This window comes from Mobula hypostoma, chromosome X1, assembly GCF_963921235.1.
Source record: "Mobula hypostoma chromosome X1, sMobHyp1.1, whole genome shotgun sequence".
In the NCBI taxonomy this organism is placed as follows: Eukaryota; Metazoa; Chordata; class Chondrichthyes; order Myliobatiformes; family Myliobatidae; genus Mobula; species Mobula hypostoma.
The window spans coordinates 32,973,194-32,995,269 of NC_086128.1; the positions used below are offsets into that span (position 1 = coordinate 32,973,194).

A 22,076-nucleotide genomic window follows, 5' to 3' on the forward strand; every position below is an offset into this window, starting at 1 on the left:
AAAGTAGAGGTGTTAATGAGCTTTCTTGACTGTGTAGGATGTGTTCTGGGACCTTGAGAGGTTGTGTGTGATGTGCCATCCCAGGAGTCGAAACTATTTGCAGTTTCCACTGCTATGCCACCAATGTAGAGGGGTGTGAGTGGTGCAAATTCTCCTGAAGTCAATAACCATCTCCCTTGTCTCGTTGTCATTGAGGAAGAAATTATATGCCTGGCACAAGGCCTCAAACTTTTCCACCAGCTCTCTCCAGGACGTCTGATCATTGTTAGTGATGAACCCCACCACTGTCGTGTCATCGGCGAACTTGACAATATGATCACTTTGCTGTTTGGCCGTGTTGTCATGTGTGAGCAGAGTGTACAGCAATGGGTTCAGCACACAGTCCTGGGGCGGGAGGCACCCATGCTGAGGATCACGGGGAGGGAGGAGCGGTTGTGCACCCTGACTATCGTTGGTCTGTTGGTTAGGAAGTTCAACACCCAGTTACACAGTGGTGTATTTAGTCTGAGGAGTAGGAGTTTGTTTACTGACCTCTTGTGAGACAAGTGTTAAATGCTGATCTGAAATCCAGAAAGCATTCTGACAAAAAATGTCCTTGTTTTCTCCGTGTGTCAAGGCTAGGTGCATGACAGATGCTATGGCATCTGTTGTAGAGCGGTTCTGTCAGTAAGCACATTGGTGAGTGTTCAACGTGGCAGGAATGGAGTTTTGATGTGCGCTATTACCAGCTGTTCAAAGCACTTCATGAAGATTGGCATCAATGCCACCGGGCGGTAATCATTTAGTTCTGAAGGTGCAGAGTTCTTTGGTACAGAGATGATGGTGGCTGACTTAAAGTATGTGGGGACAGCAGCCTGGATGAGTGAAGTGTTGAAGATGTCCGTGAAGATGTCAGTAAGCTGGTGTGTGTGTTCTCCGACACCCCAACAACTCAACATCCCAGCACCTAAGTGTTCCCACAAACTATGGACTCACTTTCAAGGACTCTTCATCTCATGTTCTCGATATTTATTGCTTATTTATTTTTTATTATTATTTCATTTATTGTATTTGCAGTTTGTTGTCTTTTACACATTGGTTATTTGTCCACCCTGTTGAAGTGGTCTTTCATTGATTCTATTATGGTTTTTGGATTCATTGAGTACGAGTCTCAGGGTTGTATTTGATGACATACATGACCTTTGATAATAAATTTACTTTGAACTTCGAGCACTCAGCCTGGGGTGTTATCTGGTCTGGCCACCTTACGGGGGTTGACTCTGTGCAGAGTCCTTGTGAGAGGAGATTACAATATAATTAATTACATAAATTCTGATGAAAGGTTAAGTTGATTGCTCTCCCTACAAATGCTGCCCAACCTATGAAGGGCCTGGCCCTGTGCTGTACTCTGTATGTTTTATGTTCTAACCTTTGCGTTGTGATTGTGATCCGGAACTGCATTTCTAACAATTCTGATTTATTTAAAATAGTTATTTTTCTTCCCATCCACTAGAAATTTGATAAGCAGCAATAATAACTTAGTATACTATTCAAATCTCACTTGGATCATGCAATAAAGCTCATTTTATTGAACCTATTTTTACTGTGAAGCTGCTTCTTAAGTAAGTTTGACTAATGGAGCAATTTCCCTTGTATGTAATGTAGGAGGTTACAAACAATTTGTTATGTGGAATATTTGTGTTATGTGGACTATTTCACAATCTGTTTAATGTATAAAAAATTAATTAAAAATTGAACTTTTTGCTCTCGTGTGTGATGGCTTGAGAACTCTTAATAGTGATTGGCTGCATATACTGATGACATCACAACCACTAGAAGTCATTTAGCACTTTGAATCCTGAAGATGGTGGCAGTTCCTTAGAGTAATAGTGATGATCCTGTCCTTAGGCTTGTAATTGTATCACACCTAGCACCTGAAACAGAGGGGCTTACTGACACCGTGGTGGAGTAACGGTTGGCGCATTCACTTTACCAACACCAGCGATCGCTGATCGGAGTTTGATTCCAGCCAGTCTGTAAAGACCGTGTGGATTTCTGCCTGGTGCCCCGGTTTCCTCCCTCATTCCAAAGACATACAAGTTAGCGTTAGAAAGGTTAGTAATTTGTGGACATGCTACGTTGGCGCCAGAAGCATGGCGACACTTGCTGTTTGCCCCCAGCTGATTTGTTTTGACGCAAAGACGCATTTCACTGTATGTTTTGATGTACGTGTGACATATAAGGCTAATCTTTATCTTGACACTGCAGATACAGTAGAGTAGCTGTCTCATAGTTCCAGACATCTAGGTTCAAACTTGACCTTTGGTACTCTGTATGGAGTTTGCACATTCTGCCTGTGACTGTGTGGGGTTCTCCCTGATTTCCTTTCCCATCCCAAGGACCTGCTGGTTGTTATGTTTACAGGGAAATGGGTGGGAAAACAGATTGCTAGGGTGGCTCTGAGAGGCAGTATAGATTAGGCCAAATGGTCTCCAGGTCATAAAAAAATGTGAGATCACAAAATCCAGGCAATAAGTTTAACTCATTTTTCTCATTCAGACACTAGCAAACTTTGTCTTTCTGAACTGAAAAAGAATCAAAGCGATGAACAATGAATGAGTAATAATTTAGTTTTATACTGGTGTGGTAAACCTTGGGTCCCCTCTGTAAAGACAGTTGCCACAGTACAACAGTGTTCCATTGCTGAGAACTGTTCGTAACCCAAGCTGTTGTCAGAACGGTTCTCATTGTGGGAGAGGATAACAGAAACGGCTACAATGGGACAGTGAGCTGGCATAGTAAAAGCGACGACCAACCGGCATCACTGACTCAGTGAGTGAGTGAATGATTGCTCAGCGCTCTTAGCTCCCAATTGATGTAGTTCGAGTGGTGGGGCTTTGGGGGTCGGGTGGGGAGCGAAGGCACACGGAAACAGCCAGTTCCATTCCCACTTGGCAGAATATACCTGCAGCAGCTGACAAGTCCATCCTACTGTTCTTCCAAATTTATTTGAATGTATGGACTGTACATAAGTAAAACTTTTGTAATCCGGGGAGGTCCTGTACAAAGAGAGCTGCTTATATTCTGGGTTTTATGTAGCCACAAGTCTAAGCTGTGAAGCAGTACAGAGTAAGGTGACTCCCTGCTTGTGTATTGGTATGTACATATTTACTTAATTTATTTTGAGGTACAGCACAGAACAGCCCAACGAGCTGTGGTGCCCAGCAACCCACCTATTTAACATTAGCCTAATCACAGGACAGTTTACAATAACCAATTAACCTTCTAAGCGGTACATCTTTGGACTGTGGGAGGAAACTGGAGCACTCGGTGGAAACCCATGCGGTTCATGGGGAGAACATGCAAACTCCTTACAGATGGCACTGAAATTGAACTCTGAACTCTGGAACGCCCTGAACTGTAATTGTCATAGTGTGAGGGCACTGGGAGCGGACCCAAATGCAATACACAGACACTGAAGTACGAGGAACTGGACTAGAGTTAGGGACAGGACTGGATGCAGACTAGGAGCTGGGACAAGAACACCGACTTGGGCAAGGACTTGACTAGGAAAGCGGGACCTAGACGAGGGATGAGGAACTAGGAGCCTGGACAAGGACTCTGAGCCAGAGACTGGACAAGGACCCGAAACCTGGGTCTTGACTCGGGCTTGGACCCCGGATCGAGGCGAAGACATGACGAGGCTTGGGTTTGGACTCCGAGCCAGAGACTGGGCAAAGACCCAGAACCTGGGACTTGACTTGGGCTCGGACTCCAAAACTAGGTGAGGACAAGACATGGCTACAGGATGAGGAGAGGTGACAGGACTGGATGTGAGACTCCTGGACAGGACAAGGGAACCCCAGCACTGGGCTGGGTGAGACACATGGACAAGATGAGAACACAAAGTCATGGCTTGGACAGGACAAGCTTCTTGGATTGTGACTAGGACTGGACGAGACCCTGTAGCCTTGATTTGGTCGAGGAAGAGACAGGAACGCTGAGCCTTGGTCAAGGGAGAGACAGGAAAATGGAACACAGAGCCGGGACTCCTCCTTGGAAAAAGAATGTAGGGCCGGGACTCATACACAGAACACAGAGCCGGGACCCCTCCTTGGGTATAGGACATAGGGCTGGGACTCATTACACAGAATGCAGAATACAATGAGACGGTTCCTAACACAAGGTAGTGGCAGACGGCCGGACCTACCTAGCGAAGGCGTGGATACAGACGGTTCCCAACACTAGGTAGCAGCAAACGGCCGGACCTATCTAGTGAAGGCGTAGACACGGAGACAGTTCAAAACAACAATAGACAGTTCCTTATCTAGCTCTGGCGATGGAACTTGACAGCGGTGGAGGCGAGGCGAGGCGAGGCGGGGCGGGGGAGGGAAGGGATTCAGACAGAGGGTAATGACAGGAACAATCCAGCAGCCAGAGGCTGAATCCTGAAGCTATTTATGAAGCCAGCCCAAATGAGAATCAGCTGCCTCAACAGAAACTGGGGAAAACCAGAAAACCTGGAATAAGGAACATGGACTGGACTGTGAACCGGAATGCAAATTTCATGGACCGGACCAGGACAGTAATAGTGTCAGGCTAACCAGGATGCCCAACTTAGTTGTCTTTGGATTACAGTATAAGGAAGCAGATTTAGTGGAGCTTTTAGAAGAATTACTTTCAAAGGGTTAAGTTACCAAGATTTGAGCAGGGATTACAGTCTACTTCTGTGAAATACTTTCTGGCTAAAGGTTGGAGACGGGGGATAGATAATAACTGGACTGGTGTAATGATTGTAAAGCTTTGCTGTGGAAATAGGTTATTTGGCAATTGAAGCAAATTTGATGTGTAAAAGGGAAGGGCTAGGATGATAGATAATGATTAGAGAGTCTGAAGAAGACTAGATAAGGAACACCAGAGGGAAGATGGGAAAAGGCAATAGGAAGATTTGTTAAATGCACAGGGGAACATTAACCTTAAATGTCCTTTAGAACCTGCTGCTTTGACACGATGACATATTTGTTCCTATGTGTGTAAATAAAAGTTTGAATGTTATCAAAATTTACATGTTTGAACAGGGGCAACTGAGTACAAAGGGACAACAATATTGATTGCAAAATTCTCCATCAGGCATTTTGTTGCTCCTACAATCAAACCCCGTAATTCTAAAGCAACCATCAATCTGCTGAAGGAACTCAGTGAGTTAAGTAGCATCTGTGGAAGGAAAGGAACTGTCGACATATTTGGTCGAAACCCTGCATCAGGACTGAGTTCCTCCAGATTCCAGCATCTGTGGTCTCCTGAACCTCCAGGTAATTCTATAATTTATAATTGTCATTGAAGTTGAGATAGAGGCAAGTTAAATTTTATTTGAAATGTAGAGAGGCTTGAAGTACTGAATAGTCTTCCTCTGTTCTCCAATGACTTTGGCTTAATCCTGAAAATATATGAAAGATCACTGAACTCTGCAGGTGTTTGACTATTTTTGTGTTTTGGTTAATTTTATGACGTAATTTCTTTTTATTGTGGGGAATATAAATGGACAAAGAGGATAGATTCAACAATTGAACTAATCAAGGGAACACTGAAACAGGTTTGATAGTTTTAGAAAATGTGCCTGGTTAAAAAAGTGAAATGGACTCCAGTAGAGGATTTAGCAGAATAGAAAGTTTAGAAGTCTTCATGCAAATAGATAAACTCACAAACTGGGTGAATACATTAGGAATTGTTAGGAAAGAGAATAGAAAATTGCAATTTTTTTTACACTTCAGAAACCCAGAGCCCTTTGTGATTTCTGTGGAAATGACAACATGGTTTACCAATGCAAAATATTTTGGTGAGCTAATGCACACGAGGATTTCTGGCAAATGAAACGGAATGAAGCAAGCTCCCAGTTGCCTGTATTTAGCATGCCTTATGAGAGATACTAATACTGACTGCTGTTGATCTTTGATATTGCATTACAGTACGTAGTTGTATAGTCATTATATATGATCGCAAAGCACTCCAGCATGTGGTGAAAACTGCCCAGCGGATTATCAGCACCCAATTGCCCACCATTGAGAACATCCACCATGAACGCTGCCTGGGCAGGACGAAAACCATTATCAAGGATGCATCTCACCCTAACCATGGATTTTTTACTCTCCTCCCATCCGGTAGGCGCTACAGGAGCCTCCGCTCCCGCACCAGCAGGCACAGGAAGAGCTTCTTCCCTGAGGCTGTGACCCTGAACTTCACATCACAGCACTAAGCAGTATTGCACCCATATTGTACTGTCTCAGTACTTTTATATCTGTGTGCTGTAGCACTTACTTTTTATTCGCAGTTATATTGTAAATAAGACTATTCTTTGCATTTCTGGTCAGATGATAACTGCATTTCATTGGCTTTGTATCTGTACTCGGCACAATGACAATGAAGTTGAATCTAATCTAATCTAATAATCTTGAGACCTCACAACATTTCCCTGCCACTTTTTGGAATACATCCACTGATGTAATGTGGGAGACATGGTTTCACACAAATAGCAATGTGAACACTAGCAAAAATAACCATGTTAATTGAGTGACAAATACTTGCTATGGTATAGGAGATAATTCTTCTGCTCTTCAGAATAATCTCATGGGATCTTTTATTTCCAGCTATGCCAAAAGAGAATTGTTTAAGTAGTCATAGGGTATATTCTTCTTCTTCAGTTCCCCAAGGATCAGGACTTATTTCCACTCCAGTTTTATGGGTTCTCAGTTAGTTGATAAGGCCATTGTGGGAACCACAGGCACTTCCCCAGATAGAATAGGTGGTTCACTCCTTCCTCTACTTTTTCTTTTTAAATCTTTTTATTGAATAAGTATACAAAAAAGTAAGCCATATAGGCACTAATACACTGTTAGAATATAATAAAATTACAGGAGATATTAATACAGATAAAAAAATGATACAATGTAATTTAAACATAACATAATAAGGTAACATAATAGTATACTAATTTTTATATATATATCAATAGAGAAAAGGAAAAAAAAACCCCAAAAAAAACCCACCGTGCAACTAAACTAAAAGCAAAGCAAAGCAATGGGCTAACTTGGAACCAAGTAGAGTTAAAGAACTTAAAATCACGTCCTCAAACCCGACCTCCATTAAAAACAGTAAAAAAAACAAGGGAATATAAATATGGAACAAAAAAAAAGAAAAACTGTTGTCCCTTCCAGAATTTAAAAAAACGTAGTCTGTCCCCCCTCCGCACATGGGTCTCTTATAAAAATAGAATTTGTGCTTTAAGTCTCCGGAACACTTTAAAAACTTTTTTCCTTTTAATAGGATGGTTAAGACCATTAGTATTCCAGGAGACAAAATTAATAATAGACTCCATAAACCCTAAAGTCAACCCGCAAAAAGGAGGATTGACGATAGGCTCGACCCACGAACCCGGAAAGGGAACAGAACAAACAAGAGATACCGGGGAGGAGAACGCAACCAATACTTCAATAGTGTAAATAGCCCAAGAAGAAAAAAACTAAAATGTGAAGCCCCTCCCACCACCCCCACCCCATGATCTCAAGGCTAAATCTAAAACAGACCAGCCAGAAAGAAGCAAGCACTAAAACTACCCCCATGACTTCCGATAGACGTTCACTAAAAAAAAAGTGTAAATATAAAAAAGATCAGCTAGTTATAAAACAGTAAAAGAATAAAAAAAGTAAATCAATTAAAACAAACACTTAATATAACAGAGAAAAAGCCAGAAAATATAAAAAAACCACAACAAACCCCAGACTGTATGAATAAACAAAAAAAAAGAAATGAAATTATTAACATAAACTAGTTATGAAAACCTACAAAAAAAGTAGATTTAAAAACTACAAAATTTAAGGCTTCAAAGGAAATACGTAGAATGACGCTGAGGGAATAACCACCCAGAATCCCCTGGGAAAAAGAAAGGAATGACGCAGATAGAAAGTTTAGCAACCATATTAATTAATCAAAAATAAACTTTTCTGCCCATATAAGGCAAAAAAAAATTAAGGCCGACAGATTCACAACCTCCGATCAAACGGAGATAGTTAAAAATTACAATTAAGATGTTGAAAGTGAAAATTGATCCAGATAACTCTGGGCATCCGATGGAGATTCAAAATAAACGGAGGGCTCCATCCAACGTACGAATCCTTAAACGTGCAGGGTAAAGCAGCGCTGGTTTTAAATCCATCTTGTAGAGTTCCGACATCACAGATCTGTAACAAATCCGTTGATCCCGAATTTGTTTGCTGAAATCCTCCACGAACCGGAAATGAAGATCCAAAAAATCAATGTAACCTTTAGATCGAACGAATTGAAACAGTTTCTCCTTGTCTTGAAAGTACTGAAAACGTAAGATGACATGTCGAGGTTTATCTGACTTAGACGAGTATGATGGAACTCTGTGAACACGATCCAATAACGGTGGTTGGTCAGGAAATACAGTAGGAAATGCATCTTTTAAAAGTTGAGAAAAAAACTTCATAGGGTTGTCAGATTCAACAGCTTCACACACACCAATCATTCGAAGATTCTGCCGTCGCATTCTGGATTCTAAGTCAGAGTTTTTAAAGGTCAGAAAGTCAAGTTTTTTCTTCATTATAGTAATTGTTTCTTCAATTTTCCCCATCTTGAGTTCATTTTGTCGCGTGGATTTTTGAAGATTAGATATAGCCGACTGATGTTCCGTGATAGATGTTTGTATTTTATCGATTGAATCAGCAATTTTCTGGAAATTAATTGAAATTTCCGCACGAATCAGCTCCGTAATAGAGGTTGAAATTTCCCTTTGAATTAGATCCGATATAGCTTTCAAAGTCACCGGTGGTTCAGTCGGAGGAAAATCGGTACCTTTCGGTCTAACCGGAGGTTTGCCGTCTTCCCCATTTTTTCCATTCTTAGACATAGCAGACCTTAAAAGCATCCGATTATCAAAGAGCCCAATTTGTTTCAAAGTATTGTAAAAGTCGATGCCTTAATGGTTAGTTGAAATATAGCTGATCATAAGAAGAAAAACTCAGGTAATGGAGCGAGTCAAGAACACGATTTCACTCCATGAGCTCTACCAGAAGTCCCCCCACTCCTTCCTCTACTGACGTAGGGCCTTTGTGTACTCCTGATGCATGGAATTTAGCTTCTCAGTACCAGCCATGAGCCAGAGATTCTCATAAATCTGCATTGCATTTCTTCAACTAGGCTCTGAGCATATCCTTGACTCTTTCGCTCTGTCACCCTGGTAAATCCCTTCCACTCTTCGAGCTTGGAATAGTGTGTCTATTTCATGAATCTGGTATTGGCATTCAAAGGATATGGCCTGCCTATCTTGGCCCAAATTAGTGTAACCAAGCAATGTTAACCTTTGAAGGAACAAGGACTTTAGTTTGGTAAACCTTCTGGTGATTTTGGAGGATTTTGTGGAGACAGTGACAGTGGTATTTTTCTATTGCCTTGAGATGACTTCTGTAAATAGCCAGATCTCAGTATGTAGGACTGCATATTAGATCACTGCTGCTTGATACACCATGAGTTTTGCGTCAGATCTGAGGTCTTCATCTCCAGATGTCCTGATCCTCAAATGATCAAAGTTGCAGTGAAGATGATGATGAACTTCATCAGTATCTGCCTTTGCTGAGATCAACTCCTAAGATATGGAAGGTGGTGTGCTTTTCAAGGTCTTGAGGATGATCTAATGCAGATGCATTAGGGACCTTTAAGAAGCTCGGTGCATGGATATAAGAAAAATGGCAGGTGATGACTGTGTAGGAGGGAAGATCTAGACTGATCGTGGAGTAGGTTCATCTTGATCAGTGCAACACCGTGGGTTGAAGGGAACAGGTGACGAAGGACATCTGCAGTCCAGGTCTCCACTTTGTGCTCAAAGGCCTGAAGACTGGAGGTTGGAGGTCTGTCCTGGAGTAGTTGGAGGACTGTCCGTCTGTGTGAGTGGGTGGGATGGAGGAAAGGGGCTGGTTTTGCTGTTGTTGTTTTGTTGCTTATTGTGTTCTATGTTGTTCTACCAAGCATTGTGGGCATGCTAAGTGCTGACACTTGTGGGCTGACCCCAGTACGCCCTTAGTTTGTGTTGGCTGTTAATGGAAACAACACACTTCACTGTATGTTTCGATGTACATGTGATAAGTAAATCTGAATCTCATTCGGAATCGTGGCTGTGTAAGGGATGAACCATGAACACACTGTGCAGAGAATGCCTGTCAGGGTGGGAATTGAGGGGTTGGTTGGAGCAAGGGGTATGGTTGCCCAGTGCTGACATGGTGGGAGCTCAGGGTGAAGTCTTAGCCTTCACAGTAACCACAGACATTATTGGGCATGGCAGCAATTGCCCTCTGTGTTGGCAGATTGCCTGGATCCTGTGGTTTCTCTTGTCACCTCCTGCTGGATGTGTTGGAAGCTGCCATCACTCCTTCTCTGTGTTTAGATGTGCAGCCCTTGGTAACGTGGAAGTTTCTCTATGGGCACAAGCTCAGTGGCTGACCACCAATGAGCTTGTTGCCATGGAAACATCTCTGGGAGATCCAGCTTGTCTACACATCGAGCAGCCTATGTAGGCCCCAGCGATAGCCAGAACACACCATGCCAGCCTGCAGAACTCCTGAACCCCATATATCGACCTTGAATACTCGCATCTAACTCCAGCCTTCCTAGACAGCCTTTATGGATTGCTTCTGTGCAGCAACAAGATCATTGTAACCATTTCTCTGCTGCAGGAGTGCAAGCACAGGACTGAACCACCAACCAGATTCCCAGTGCAGCAGTGCTGTCTCTAATATATATATATATTAAAAAAACTTAGTGCTATAATGACTCCTTTAAACACTGATGCCCTCAATACTTATTCCTGGAAGTATGTCCTGTGTCAGGGCAGTAAAGTTCCTCTATCTGGTATCATGACTGCTCAGGTATTGATTACATTCTATGTTGATAGTGGAACGAAAGGTATGCATAGGCTTGCAGTACTGTCCTTAATCAGTATATAGAAGTCACAACAAGTGAGCAGGCGATACTTGATCTGCTACTAGGGAATGAGACAGGGCAGGTGGCAGAAGTTTGTGTAGATGAACACTTTGCATCTAGTGATCACAATGCCATTAGTTTCAAAGTAAATATGCGAAAAGATCGGTCTGGTCCGCGGGCTGAGATTCTAAATTGGAGAAAGGCCAGTGCTGGCAAGTGTGGATTGGGATAGCTTGTTTTCTGGCAAAGGTGTACTTGGTAAGTGGGAGGACTTCAAAGTTGAAATTTTGAGAGTACAAAACTTGTATGTGCCTGTCAGAATAAAAGATAAAGATAATAGGTTTAGGGAACTTTGGTTTTCAAGAGATATTGAGGCCCAGATTAATAAAAAAAAAGAGGTGCATAGCAGGTATACCAGCTGGTGGTGTGGTGGCATCGACACCAGACTTCAAGGTGAATGGTGCTGGGTTCGAATCCATCCGGCCCCTTGCATGTTTTCCATCCGTGCTGAGTTGAGCATTGAGCTAGCAACTCGGCCTGGTGAAAAAACAGACAAAATGCTAAAGAGACAGCAAGGTTGCCGCGCGAAGGTATCGGCAGGTAGGGACAATGAGGTGGTTATGGAGTATAAGAAATGCAAGAGAACACTTTAGAAAACCAAGAGGGCTAAAAGTAAGGCATGAAGTTGCCCTAGCAGACAACGTGAAGGAGAATTGCAAGGGATAAACAGATATGTTAAGGATTGCTCTTAGTCCTCTGGAAAATCAGAATAGTAATCCATTATGTGGAGCCAAAACAGATGGGGGAGATCGTAAATAATTTTTTTTGCATCTATATTTACTCAGGAGACAGACACAGAGTCTACAGAAGTACAGAAGTGAGGCAAAACAGAATCAACTTCAGAGACCCCATACAGATTACAGAGGAGGTGTTTGCTGTCCTGTGGCAAATCAGGGTGGATAAATCCCCAGGGCCTGACAATGTGTTCCCTTGGACCCTACAGGAGGCAAGTGCAGAAATTGCTGGGGCCCTACCAGAGATACTTAAATCATCCTTAGCAACAGGAGAGGTTCCAGAGGATTGGAGGCTAATGTTGTTCTGCTGTTTAAGAAAAGCTGTAAACATAAACCATGAAATTATAGGCCGGTAAGTCTAACATCAGTAGTGGGAAAGTTATTGGAAGGTATTCTAAGGGACCAGATACATAATTTTTTGGATAGCCAGGGACTGGTTAGAGATAGTCAGCATGACTTCATGCATGGTAGGTCATGTTTAACCCACATTATAGAGCTTTTCAAGGAAGCTACCAGGAAAGTGGATGAAAGTAAGACAGTTGATGTTATCTACATGTACTTTAGTAAGGCATTTGACAAAGGTCCTACATGGCAGGTCCTACAAGAAGGTTCAGTCGCTCGGTATTCAGGATGAGGTAGTCAATTGGATTAGAGATTTGCTTTGTGGGAGAAGCCAGAGAGTGGTAGTAGATGGTTGCTTCTCTGACTGGAGCCTGTGGCTAGTGGTGTGCTACAGGGATCAGTGCTGGGTCCATCGTTGTTTGTCATCTATATCAATGATCTGGATGATAATGTGTTTAACTGGATCAGCAACTTTGTGGATGACACCAAGATTGGGGGTGTAGTGGACAGTGAGGAAAGCTATCCTCCTCATTGCAGTGAGATATGAAACGACTGGAAAAATGGGCTGAAAATGGCAGACAAATGCGAGGTGTTGCAGTTTGATAGGACCAACCAGGGTAGACCTTACACAGTGAATGGTAGGGCACTGAGGAGTGCTGTAGAACAAAGGGATCTGGGAATACAGGTCCATAAATCATCAAAAGCTAGATAGAGTCAAAAAGAAAGCTTTTGGCACATTGACTTACTGTACATATCGAGTACAGGAGATGGGATGTTGAAGTTGTATAAAGCATTAGTGAGGCCCAATTTGGAGTACTGTGTACAGCTTTGGTCACCTACCTACAGGAAAGATGTAAAGAAGGTTGAAAGAGTACAGAGAAAATTTGTAAGGATGTTGCTGGGTCTGGAGGATCTGAGTTATAAGGAAAGATTGAATAGATTAGGACTTTATTCCTTGAAATGTAGAAGATTGAAGGGAAATTGGATAGAGGTATTCAAAATTATAAGGGGCATAGATAGGGTAAATGCAAGCAGGCTTTTTCCACTGAGATTGGGTGGGGCTACAACTAGAGGTCATTGGTTAAGAGTGAAAGATGAGAAGTTCAAGGGGAACACAAGAGGAAATTTCTTCACTCAGAAGGTCGTGAAAGTGTAGAATGAGCCATTTGACCCTTCAATCGTGGCTTTTTTTTTCCAATCCTATTATTCCTCCTTCTCACTGTCTCCCTGGAACCTGTAAACTCCTTACCAATGAAGAGCAAATCAATTTCTGCCTTAAATACTTCCAGTGACTTGATCTCCACGGCCCTCTGGCAATGAATTCTACAGATTTGCCTTCCTCTGGCTGAAGATATTTCTCCTCACTTCAGCTTTAAAAAGATGCCCCTTTATTCTGAGGCTATGCTTTCAGACCCTAGACTCTCCTGCTAATGGAAGCATCCTCTCCATGCTGCTCTATCGAAGCCTTTCAGTATCCTATAGCTTTTAATGAAGGAGTCCCTGCTCATCTTCCTTAACTACATTGAATACACACTGAGAGACATCAAACATTAATCCTGTCATTTCTGGGATTATTCTTGTGAACCTTCACTGGACCCTCTCAGGGTCGCCATTGCCCTTAAGCCCTGGACAGATTCATACCAAATTTTCCAGGGAGGAATATTACACAGAAAGTTGCTGGCAAAACACAGGAAGGTAATTGTGATGTTGGATGATCCTTTAAAACCAAATAAAATTGTCACCTGATTCACTAGCCATTATACTCCTGCTTTAAATACTGTGTCACGTACATGCAACACACACAGTACCTGGAGATTTTCTTGTGTTTGTGCATGCACTTTTTTGAAGAGCAAGAAGTTATCCCCTGGTGTCCTGGTTTCTCAACCAAGTTTCTCTATTTCTTTTCTCAATCAACACACTGAGAAAATATCTGTTAATTATTGCATTGCTTTATATGTGAACTTGCTGTGTAATATTTCGGTCACATTTTCCACATTATAATGATGATTATACATAAGCAAGTGTTTCATTGTTAATATGAAGTTGCAGACAATGCTTAATAAATCTTTTCTTTATTATTCACTATCAACATAAGGGATAGATGGATATTTATAAAATGTGGACTGTGATCATCCATCAGGCTCAAAATAGATTACAAAGTTGGAATATGATTGAATGATTCTCCCATACAAAACTAAAGGATGATCAGATAGCAGGTGACTAATTTGAAGAGGTCAGACCAGTGAGGAACAACACAAATAAAGGAGCATCAGCATTTAAAAAGCACCTTTCTTATCCCTTTCAATGTGTCAAAAAGTACTTTATAAGTAATAAAGTTCTTCTGAAGTGTAGTTATTGTTATAATATTGTAAACATGATAGTCAATCTGGACATAATAAGTTCCCATGAATAGCAATGTGCTCAAGGCCTGATAACCTGTCTGGGTGGTGGTGAATGGGGAATAAGTATTGGCCAGAACTTCCCTGTTCTTTTAGAAATGCTGGCATGTAATCATTCGCTCTCACCTGAGACCAGGTAGCACCTCAGTTTAACCTTTCATTTAATCCAGTAACCAATTATATAATGGTCAGCTAACACAGCCTGGACAACAATTATAACCTAATCAGATTTTAACAGAGTACATAATTGGTAACCAATAGAACACACACACACACAAAAGATGAACAATGTAGATTACCAACATTTAATTCGAAGTTTTACTGATGATGTTGCCTAGCTGGGTAACGAAACGTCTGCAAGCTAACAAGCCAGCTCAGTGAGCCTCAACAACAACATCCTCAACCTGAGCTACAAATCTTTTCCAACATCTTAAAGTGGTAGGTATATGGAATGAGCTGCAAATAGATGCTGTAGAGGTGGGTATAATTCCAATGTTTAAAATGACAGGTACATGGATAGAAAAAGGCCTAGACTTCCCTAGAAAGGTGTGATTAAATGCAGTCAAATGGGACTAGCTTAGGTAGACATCTTGGCTGATAAGGCTGAGGTGGGCCAAAGTGCCTACTTCCATGCTGTTTGACTCTTATGAATAATAGACAGCTATCTTTAGAACATGATAATGTACACAAATGATACTCTAAAGCATGTTCTTTTGACATATTAAAGCTGATTACCACTGATAAGGGCAAAGAACCCTGGAAATTCTTAGAGAATATTTTTATTTTGAGATATAGCATGGTAACAGGTCCCAACCAGCCTGTGCTGCCCAATTACACCCATGTGAGCAATTAACCCAAAAACCCTCTATAACCCACCAATTAAGAAAGATTGCTTTCCAAGAATTCAGAGAGACTTGAACTACATTTTCAGTAATGAATAGAAAGAGAAGAGTAAAATGCAGTCAAACATAGTTAAAATATACTACAGAAATAGGTGCATGAAGGGTATCTCAAACAGGAAGTGGTGAAAAAAAGATTCGTGGAATGGTTACTTGTACCGAAAGCCATGCTTGCTCAAAACCTAAAAGAATATAATAAGTAAAACCACTGAAATCATGTTCATTTATTACAGGGCTTACAAAAAATTTCATGCCGATTTTTAAACAAATTACAGTGTAAGTATTAGCTAATCGTTACCGATTGCTATGCAGCATTGGAATGCTGTCAATACATACAGTCAAGAGGAAACCCCTGATAAGTGGCACAAAAACCATTTTTCCAGATGAGAAATGATTGTGAAGTCTGTAATGACAAATGACCGCAGTGTAAACATCCCAATTCAGACAGTTTATGGAAGAACACCATTTCAACTTACTCATTCTCACCTACCAATTACAAGTCTAATCGACTTCTGCAGCTGTCATGCATTCTGTTGGGAATTTGATGCTTAATGGTGAAAATGAAGTGTCGACAAGTCTTCTGCTAAGTTCAGTGCAGCAGTCAAGAAGAAGACGACAACCACTCATGGAAGAGGGAACAAGTAATCATCCAGCTGAATTTAAAATACGCTCAGTGGCCACTTTATTTGGTAAGATTTCATAGGAACCCGAGAGGCAGTTTCTTCATGCATACATGGAGCGAGCAGCCAAGCAAAGTAGTTGAGGTCGATACAATAATGACATTTAAGAGAACGCTTGGTATGTACACTCAGTGGCCACTTTATTAGGTACACCTGTACACGTGCCCATTAATGCAAATATCTAATCAGCCAATCACGTGGCAGCAACTCAGTGCATAAAAACATGCAGATATGGTCAAGAGGTTCAGTTGTTGTTCAGACCAAACATCAGAATGGGGAAGAAATGTAATTTAAGTGACTTTGACCATGGAATGATTGTTGGTGCTAGACAGGGTGGATTGAGTACCTCAGAAACTGCTGATCTCCTGGGGTTTCTACACACAACAGTCTTTAGAGTTTACAGAGAATGGTGTGAAAAACAAAAGAAATACATCCAGTTAGCAGCAGTTCTGTGGGTGGAAACACCTTGTTAATGAGAGAGATCGGGGGGTGGGGTGGGATGGTCGGACTGGTTCAAGGCAACAGAAAGGGTGACATTAACTTAAATAACCACACATTACAACAATGGTGTGCAGAAGAGCATCTCTGAATGCACAACATATTGAACCTTGGAAGTGATGGGCTACAGCAGCTGAAACCCACGAACGCACTCATTGGCCTCTATTAGGTACAGGAGCTGATAATTAAAGTGGAAACAGGTGGGAAATTATTTGTGTAAACAAATACAATTGTTTTATTAGTTTTGATGCAAAAAGAGATGTAAGATGACCTTCATCCAAAAGAAGAGGACAAGATCAAGTGCTGCTATTGCTATGAAACAAATAGTTAGATACAGACTGGAAATGGCAATCATTAAGGTAGCTGTTAGCTGCTGACTTCATTGTATCAAAGCCTATTCTTTCCACTGTCTTGGTATTTTCAGATTCAGATTTAGATTTATTAATCAAAAAAGACAGGACAGGCCACCTTTGGCCTCAGTCTCCAGTGGACTTATGGATTTGCAGACATTGGGCCTTTGACTTCCCGAGTAGACTTGCAGAGATTTGCAATCTGGCGACTCCAGTCATCGGGCCAGATGGTGGTGCAACCAGTCAGAATGCTCTCGGTGACGGTGTACACTGGCAATATTGGAACCCAAGTGTGGAGGAAAGACAGGCTCTCATCTAGAGACGGCAACCCGAGTTTATACACAGGAATTCCAACAGAGCTTCAGTGGCTAGGCTGAACACTGTGCAACGTAACATTCTCCAAATGAGGACCCTGCAATACTGCTGATAGAGCATGTGCTTAAATAATACAAGTCATACAGTATCCCTGAACTTAACAAAATAAATTTAACAAGGAAATATAAACAATTAAAGAATCTTATTAAGCAACAATTAACCAATTCAGATGCTCTGAAAATCTCAGCCCAACGCTCTCTGGTTCCCCACACAGGCCAAGAGAGCTCATTACAGCTCTCCACCGTAGAACTGTAGAAATTTGCTAGTCTTTGGTGACGTGCCAACTCTCCTCAAACTCTGAATGAATTATAGCTGCTGGCGTGCTTCTTCATAATTGCATCAATATGATGGGCCCTGGATAGATCCTCTGAGATATTGACACCCAGCAACATGAAGCTACTCACTCTTTTCACCGCTGCAACCTAAATGAAGATTGGTGTGTGTTCTCTTCACTTCCCTTTCCTGAAGTATACAAACATTTCCTTGGTCATGTTGACATTGAGTGCAAGGTTGCTGTTGTGACACCCCTTGACCAGCCCATCTACTTCACTCCTGTTGGGTGTTCGATTGGTGTAAAATATTGCAGTGGAGTCGTAGATCAGTTGCCATAGCATGCCAGTGATGCAGAAATTTTGATCTTTAGGTACACACATGAGATTCTGCAGATGCTGGAAATGTTGAGCAATGCGCACAAAATGCTGGAGGAACTCAGCAGGTCAGGCAACATCTATACAGAGCAACAAATAGTCAACATTTCGATAAAGGGGCTGATAACCTTCATCAACAGTTCGTGGATGTTGTTCTTTAGGTGTGATATGGGGTGCATATCAAAAGCATAGCTTTGTCCTGAACGGTGTAGACCTTCTTGAATATTGTTGGAGCTGCATTCATCCAGGCAAGTGGAAAGTATTACATCACACTCCTGATCGGAGCTATTCTTGTAGCCACATATTTATTGTCTGGCCAAGTAAAAAAATTGTACTTTTCCTTCCACGCTGGCTTTAGGAAGGTAGCTTCCAAGTTGAGAGGACAGTCAGGGCTTGGTGGGAGGTGCTAGAAGCAAGGAACTGAGGTTTAGCATAAACTATCAGTGATTTCTTGGGCTACTTAACACTTGATAGAAATAAGTGTGCACTTCATGGCACAAGGTCCTCTCGTTTGGTGACCAAGTTGTGGCTTGGGATCTATAGCTGGGAATGAGTCCTGTCACAAGAGAGACTGAACAGGAATGTGGAGTGAAAATAAACTGCTGGAAGATTTCAGTGGGTCAAGCAGCATTTGTAGAGGCAAAGGGATGGATGACATTTCAGGTTGAAACCCTGCCTCAGGACATTAGACTACTAATCCCTTCCTGATAACTAGATGGTTAAGAAAAGGAAAAAAGAATAAATGAATGCAACTTGGCTGTTCGCCTAAGCCTGCAAAAATGCAGCTTATCAGCATTAGTCTTTATTTTGTGTAACTATTGATTGAAGACCTTGCTGAAACTAGTGTAATAAACATTTCTCTTGTGTAATAGGGATGAAGGCAACAAGTAAAATAGGAATGAACAAAAAATTTAAGTAGTCAGCTGAAACTAGTGGGCAATAAATTTGTGGAAATGTACTGTTTTTCCAACCTCTTCGAAAGGAAATGCCTTAAAAAGGCGGCATCTATCATTAGGGACCCCACCACCCAGGACATGCCCTCTTCTCATTGCTACCATCAGGGAGGAGGTACAGGAGTCTGAACCTACGTTTTAGGAACAGCTTCTTCCCCTCTGCCATCAGATTTCTGAACAGACAATGAATCCATGAACAAACCAGAGAAAATCTGCAGATGCTGGCAACCCAAACAACACACACAAAATGCTGAAGGAGCTCAGCAGGCCAGGCAGCATCTATGGAAAAGAGTACAGTCGACGTTTTGGGCTGAGACCCTTCAGCAGGATTGGTGAGGCGTCTCAGCCCGAAACGTCGATTGTACTCTTTTCCATAGATGCTGCCTGGCCTGCTGAGCTCCTTCAGCATTTTGTGTGTGTTGAATGATAACATGGACACTACCTCACTATTTTTACTCTATTTATCCAATTTATTTATATACACCTCGTATACTGTATAGTATTGTAATTTATAGTATACTTAATGTATTGCAATGTACTACTGCTCCAAAACAATAAGTTTCTCAATGTATATCAGTGATAATAACCTGATTCTGATTGTTTTTAAATGTTTCACATGAATCAGTAAACATGGGTCAATTACAATTCTGTACATAGTTCTGAACTATGTCGTACTGAAAAGGGAGAGCATTGGAATTTTAGTGATTTAGCTGAAATGCAAAATTGTAAATGTTTAATATTAGCTTTTACTTTCTTTCACCATGAACTGCACTTGATATTTGCTTCAACCGACTTGTGCTGTGCTTCAACTCTGCAATGCTAGACAATCACTAGAAAACTTCCCATTAATATTGTGTAATTTTAAGCAATTTTAGCTAGGCCAAAGTACTGTGGGGTCCCCCTCACATATCCTGTCATCTACCTATATTTGCTTCATCGACAGTAAACAAGAGCACATTATGAACTTCAAGTTTCATTGTCACTGAGCAAGTTGTTAGGCGATTTCAGAGGATGTTTCAAGGTCAGATTGGTGAGTATGGAGTCATAAGTAGCCAAACTGATTAAGGAGAGGAGACTTTCTTCCCTGAAGGATTTTGATGAACCAGAGAGACTTTATGAACTTCAGTAATGGTTACAATTACAATTAGCTGTTTTATTCCAGATTTATTGAACTCACCATTAAGGACCCCCCTCACCCAGGACATGCTCCCTTCTTATTACTACCGTCAGGGAGGAGGTACAGGAGCCTGAAGGTACAGGAACAGCTTCTACCCTTCCACCATCAGATTTCTGACAGACGAACCATCTCATGAACACTACTTCACTATTTTTGCTCCCTTTTTTCACTACTTATTTAATTTAATTTTTAATATATTTCTTATTGTAATTTATAATATTTTTGTACTACTGCTACAAAACAATGAATTTCATGGTATATCTCAGTTATGGTAAATCTGATCCTGATTCTGACTGAGCTATTTGAATTTTAATTCTTTCAATTTATAACCCAGAACTCCTTCTCCCTTTAAAAAAAGGTCCAAGACCAAACTGGTCAACTGGTAACCTCAGTACCATACTGCAGCTTGAGATGCACTTGTAATCAGCTCCATCATCAAGACTGCCTAACATCAACATCGTAACATAAGCTAACTCTACCACTACCTTCATATATTTGCTCCTGAAACTATAAATGTGTCTTATTAGTAATAAACTTGGCTTGGAAAGAACCTAACCAGTTCTAATAATGAGCCCACTGTTCAAGTTTTAAAAGTTTACTGTTAGATTTACTTCCAAACAGTATTCTAATGACATGCCAGAGATTTCTGGCACAGTGCTTTGCATTCAATATGATAGCTTGATTAACAGCTGAAGCAATTAACCAGGAACATATAAAATTTTGATCAGACTGCCCTGTTTACATTGTGTTGGATGAACCTTCACAGAGAACAGCTCCTCCATGTGTTCATTGGTTCCCAAGCTTCTGCTTACCCCAGTGCAATCTGAAGCAAATTTATAAATGATCCTATGATGCTGCCTAGTCTAAGGGCTGGATTTGGTGCTTTAAATGTCCCATGTAGGGAACATCAACTTTACAAGAATTCACATTAGAGTCATAGAGTGATTCACGCCAACTGAGGTACTCACCCAAGCTAGTATTTCTTCCCCATTCTGATGTTTGGTCTGAACAACTGAACCTCTTGACCATGTCTGCATGCTTTTATGCATTGAGTTGCTGCCACGTGATTGGCTGATTAGATATTTGCATTAATGGGCACGTGTACAGGTGTACCTAATAAAGTGGCCACTGAGTGTACATACCAAGCGTTCTCTTAAATGTCATTATTGTATCGACCTCAACTACTTTGCCTGGCTGCTCGCTCCATGTATGCATGAAGAAACTGCCTCTCGGGTTCCTATGAAATCTTACCCCTCTCACCTTAAACCTCAGCTTTGTAGTTTTTGGTTCCCTTTCCCTGGGGGGGGAGGGGGTGAAGCTATGACTATTCACACTATTGATGCTACCCATGGTTTCATGGAACACTATAAGGTCCCCATGTTTCAAGGAATAAACTCTGCCCAGCCTCTCCCTATAACTCAGGCCCTCAAGTCTTTGCAATATTGTTGCAAGTCTTCTTTGCAGTCTTATTTTGTATAGAGATCAATCCCTTTACAGAAAAAAATTTAAAAAAATAATAAATTACTGGGGTTTGTAGGATAGCCAATGATGTTCTGCTGTTTAAGGCAGGCTTTAAAAATAAGCCAGGAAATTATAGGCCATTGAGCCTGACATTAGTAGTAGGAAAGTTATTGGAAGGTATTCTAAGGGACTGGGTATATGAAAATTTGGATGGGCAGGGACTGATTCGAGGTGGTCAAGATGGCTTTGGGTATAGCAGGTCATGTCTAACCAATCTTATAGAGTTTTTCAAGGAAGTTACCAGGAAAGTTGACGAAGGCAAGACAGTGGATGTTGTCTACATAGAATTTAGCAAGGCATTTGACAAGGTCCCGCATGGGAGGTTGGTCAATAAGGTTCAATCGCTCAGCATTCAAGATGAGGTAGTCAGTTGGTTTAGGTATTGGCTTTATGGGAGAGGCCAGAGAGTGGTAGGAGATCATTGGCTCTCTGACTGGAGGCCTGCGATGCAGGGCTCAGTGCTGGGTCTGTTG

At 41.4% G+C, this 22,076-nt stretch overlaps 1 protein-coding gene across 13 annotated transcripts in view; it reads left to right on the forward strand.

The window, feature by feature from the left end:
- The window catches only part of LOC134340450 (thyroid hormone receptor alpha), a 534,574-nt gene that overhangs the window by 22,713 nt on the left and 489,785 nt on the right, over positions 1 to 22,076 (forward strand). For 6 of the 13 annotated variants that reach the window (XM_063037698.1, XM_063037702.1, XM_063037703.1 and 3 more), the window contains one exon: positions 5,110 to 5,291. The exons of 4 other annotated variants lie outside the window; for them this stretch is intronic. The gene's annotated coding sequence lies outside the window, so the exon portion shown is untranslated. Of the gene's footprint in view, positions 1 to 1,910; positions 2,094 to 5,057; positions 5,292 to 22,076 lie in introns of all 13 variants that reach the window. 3 more of the 13 variants (XM_063037699.1, XM_063037704.1, XM_063037705.1) reach the window with 2 other exon arrangements.